A 4,851-nucleotide genomic window follows, 5' to 3' on the forward strand; every position below is an offset into this window, starting at 1 on the left:
CAGGGAGATCTACATGAGCAAACTGGACATGGGGGGGTGATGGAGGGCAAGGATTGGGGGAAAGAGAGCTTAGGAGAGTGGGAGGTCCCAGCTGGATCAGGAACAGAGTGGGAGAACAAGGAATAGGAGACCATGATAAATGAAGACACCATGGGAATAGGAAGAAGCAGAGTACTAGAGAAGTCCCCAGAAATCCACAAAAATACCTCCACAATAGACTACTGGCAATGGTCGAGAGAAAGCCCAAGCTGATCTACTCTGGTGATCAGATGGCCAAACACCCTAACTGTCATGATAGAACTCTCATCTTGGATTTCTTTAAGGGATTTATTTGTTTCCTCTTTGAGGACCTCTACCATCTTCATGTAATTCGTTTTGAGGTCTTCTTTTTGTGCTTCAGCTATGTTGGAATGTGCAGGGCCTTCTGTGGTAGGGAACCTGGCTCTGATGGAGACATATTGTCCTGGCTGTTATTATGTTTTTATGCTGGCATCTAGGCATCTGGGTTTGGGATGACAATAGGTCTAGGTGCTGATTTCTGGGTTTGTCTTTGTGAGGTGGGTGTTTTGTTCTTTGGTTTCTGTTTCCTCTTTGGCTTTTCAGAGGGTATGTTGGCTGTGTGTTGCCTGTTTTACTGACCTGCTGGGTATATGTGTTCAGGGGGAGTACCTACTTTGCTATTGTTAGAGGCTGGGGGAAGGGAAAGGGGGGGCTACAGGGGTATGGTCTGTGGGATCCAGAGGAGGTATGGAGAGGGGGGAGGGGAGGCCGTAACTGGTGTTCTGTTGCAGGTCTAGGGACGACCCTGAGGATTGGGTCTGGGGGAACAGAGAGAAGAGATAAGGTCCGATCCTTGGGCAGCTTACCTGGTCTTCTGGTAGGTGTGGTTGAGCCTAGAGTGTCCGTCCCAGGTAGGGGATGAGACACATCCATGGGGGGCTGGGGGGGGGTCTGTGAGATCCCAGAAGGCATGGATGGGTGGGGGCTGTAGCTGGTGTTCTGTTGCAATGATAGGAAGGATCCTGAGGACTGGGCTTCAGGGAACAAAGACTACAATGTCTATTCTTAATATTCACTGACTAGTGCCAACAATGACTCTACATCCTCCTTAGATCTGAAAATGTCAAGACCAAGATGACATCATTGGCAATAGGAATTTTACTAGAGAGCATAGAGGTAATAAGTTACCATGAGTTCTCAATCAAGAAATTATAAATAGTAGTGTCAAACTTGGGGGGGGGGGGCAGGAATCATTTACTTGTGCGTTTCCTTGTTAGGGTAGATCCAAAACTTAAGAAATGAAACTTAGAAGTCTTGGCTGATAGATGGGAATCAAGCAGGCTTACACTGATTATGAATATAAACAGATAAAAGTAGCCCAGTCTCTCTGCCAATCCAAGACTCTGAGAAATAGCATGAACGGTCCAAGCCCCAACAGCTAGTTAGTTGTGGCTCCAAAGGTCTTGACTCCCATGATGACACCTCCTAAGCATTACTCAAGTTTTCTTGGCACCTCCCTTTCCTCCATTCATCTTACCAAAACAGTATCACGTGCACGAGGGACTTTCCAGTGTTTCCTGATGGGCTGGCAGATAATGCTCAGATACCCTGTACTTCTCCTCATCACATCCATCACCGTGGCATCCTCGGTTGCCAGGCATGAAGCAGAGAAGAGGATTCTGCTAATATGTCCAATTCCTTCAGGTTGGCACATACTGCCCCAGCCTTTAGGTGTTTACAATGCCTGACCCCTTACTGAACTGTACACTAGTCATTTCCTCCACTCCTCAGTTCCCCAGTACAGTGCAGTAGGTATGGCAAAAGCCGTCTAAAAGCAGCAGCCAGCTCTACCTTCTGGAGATGAATTTACCAATGCTCCCCATATTACCACCCACAAGGGTCCTCATAGCCCTCCTCACCCCAAGGAACACTAATAATCTATGAGGATTTTCAGGAATTGATAGAAGTAGGAACCTACTCCTTCCGGATTTCCTTGAAGAACACTGATTTCTTTCTGACAAATAAATTCATTAGGCAGAGGAATACAGTTTTTGTTTGTTTGTTTGTTTGTTTGTTTGTTTGTTTGTTTGGTTGGTTGAGTTGTAGAACTTTGCAAATGTTTCCCATTATCAAACCATTTGTGAAAAAGAAGTGAGCTGGCAAGAGACTGCTCAGCTGAGGACACTTGGTGCCAAGCCTGAGGACCCAAGTGTAGCACTCAGAGCCCACACAGTGGGGAGAACCCGCTTCTGCAAGCTGTCCTCTGATTCCCACAAGTCTACTGTGGCACTGATGCTCACACACACACACACACACACACACACACACACACACACACACACACACAAATAAATCAATGTGATGTTTTGTTTTGTTTTGTTTTGTTCTTTAAACAGAAAACAAATCATCCTATGTGGCGCTTTGTATCTGGTTTGTGCAGAAATGAAGGGTCTGTAACCCAGCATGAAATCACCCGCAAGAGGAAGAGGACGTATCAGCCCAAATGGCGCACGCAAGTCTATCCACTCCAGTCCTCTAGACGACAGAAGACCAAACATCCAAACTCCAGCTCACATGCATGGAGCCTATTCCTTTTGGCCTTTTGCAGAACTCTCCCCTGGGAGAGATTGATCCTGTGTGGGCAGAGTCCAATGAGTTAAACCAAATCGCTACCTCTGCTCCTTGAGACCCCTTTAACATTCAGGAGTTCGAGAAAACCCCACCATGCAAGTCACCTGGATCGCGAACAAGCAGAAGGAAGGACTCTGCTGCTCTTCCCCAGGCCCTGTCTCCTGACCCAGCGCCCACTGCTCGCTCCAACCCTGCAACCACCACTCACCATTCCCCCCTGTAGCCTCCTAGCCTCCTCCCGCCCTACCCCTGCACCCCTGCCTTTCCCATCTGGTCAGATCTTTCTGATGGCTGCTGTCACTTGTCTTTAGCAAAGCACTCTGTGTCCCCACCCTTTCTTCCTGTCACCTTCCAATTCATTTCCTGTAAGCTGGGACCCTTTCTCAGGAACATTAATTAACGTGATGGGTTTTTTTTTTTTTTTCCGTTTTTTAATCAGAATTCTAGGAACACCGTATCAGCATGAGTCACATGCCTGCTGTTTAAAATAGGATTTAGTACATGTTCGTGAGGCAGATGGGATTCTTTTCCTGGATGCTTACTGTATAAATTTACAATCTCTTAACATTCTGGGAAAGGGAGACATCACCGCTTGTTTTAATGCGTCTTTACCATATTGCTACAACTTTTAGAGTGTCGACATACAGAGCATGGTCATTTGGAGGCTCGTTCTCCTTACCATCTTTCCTAGGAATCCAGCAGATTTCCTCTATGGTGGTCATTTCAAGAGTAAGGTAAACCTCACCCTTATTACTGCCGCTCTACCTGCCGGAAGACTATTTATCTGCAAGACTTTACAACCCGAACAATCACAAGCTGTATTAAATACGCCATGTAAATTTATGTGGACTCAGTTCTAAATTAATTTGGGCTGAAATAAATCAAACTGTAGCTAGACCATAATTTAATTAAAAATTGAAAATATGACTCATGGCACTTAAGGTTACCGATGTTTACTGCCAAAAGAAGTGCCACGGCTGTGGCAGAGATAAATGTAGGGAGGGCTCTAGATGCCTGAAGGTTGAAATAGATAGATTATTGGGATGAATATGACATTGTAGCAATGCCTACCCTGACTCAAACAAATATCATTAGGGTGGTTTCAGAAGAAAGGCACATACGAACTCACAGAAACCCACACATGTCCATTTTATGCCCAGTTTTCCTGAATCTCTCTCTCTCTCTCTCTCTCTCTCTCTCTCTCTCTCTCTCTCTCTCTCTCTCTCTCTCTGTCTCTCTCTCTCTCTCTGTCTGTCTCTCTCTCTCTCTCTCTCCTCTCTCCCCTCTCTGCTCCTGTTGGCAATTGTTTTCCAACCTTTACCCCGCTCCCTGCTTTGACATTTAGTACACTGCTGTGTAGTATTTTCTTCCTTCTCTCTGTCTCCCAGGGTGTTTTCTCTACTCTACAGTGTGTAGGAGCTTGTATTCTGCCTCTGGATGGATACCTTTGTGTCTTAAGGAAGTCCTCTTTCTGGAATGTATGCTGATATTTCCTCTGCCTAAAGGCTCCTCTTCAGGCTTGCATCTTCAAATCCAACCCACAGACCTCGTGACGTCCCCCAGGCATGATTGGATCTCAAGGGAGATGAGAAGAGCCTGAACACAGACATGGACACACACGCAGACTGCACATAAGCCCTTATGGGCACACTGGACAGCATCTGAACCTTGGATTCCCCTGGGCAGTGGCCAACATGGGTCTGACTCCAAGGTTCCAAATGTACTCTTGTTCTGCCCAGACAGCAAATCTGTCCTCGCGTTCTCCTCTTGGGCCAGCAGCCTGCCTACACAAGCCCCACCAAGACCCGGTTCCTCCCAGAGTTCTTCCTGACCAATGCCATCTCGCCATGGGTTCTTCCTCCAGCTTCTCCGGCTAATACCTTCTCACCACATCTGTATTTAAAGGAGTCAACTCTTTAAGGCAAAGAGGTCATGAATCTCAAAAACTCCAGGCCTCATCAAGGTGGGAAAGGGATTCTTGTAAGTCACTGGGGTCCTCCAGGCCACACCGGGCTCCTGGGACCTCAACACCAGGCTGGCTCTGAAAGCTGCAAAGGATGAGGCAGGCTGTCCCAGACCCTGCTGCAGCAGAGCAGCATGGGAAACTCAGGAAAAGACAGACATGGGAATCTCCCCACTCCAAGTACAGCCGTGACAGCACTAAGTCAGAAACACAGATAGACGTGTGTGTGTGTGTGTGTGTGTGTGTGTGTGTGTGTG

At 47.0% G+C, this 4,851-nt stretch overlaps 1 long non-coding RNA gene across 1 annotated transcript; it reads left to right on the plus strand.

Moving 5' to 3' along the window:
- The first annotated feature begins 1,111 nt into the window (after positions 1 to 1,111).
- Positions 1,112 to 3,474, plus strand: LOC143268756 (uncharacterized). The gene is made up of 2 exons (XR_013044879.1): positions 1,112 to 1,176; positions 2,397 to 3,474. It is a non-coding gene; the product is annotated as an uncharacterized LOC143268756 (long non-coding RNA).
- Positions 3,475 to 4,851: the final 1,377 nt, after the last annotated feature.

This window comes from Peromyscus maniculatus, chromosome 15 (genome assembly GCF_049852395.1).
Source record: "Peromyscus maniculatus bairdii isolate BWxNUB_F1_BW_parent chromosome 15, HU_Pman_BW_mat_3.1, whole genome shotgun sequence".
Lineage (NCBI taxonomy): Eukaryota > Metazoa > Chordata > Mammalia > Rodentia > Cricetidae > Peromyscus > Peromyscus maniculatus.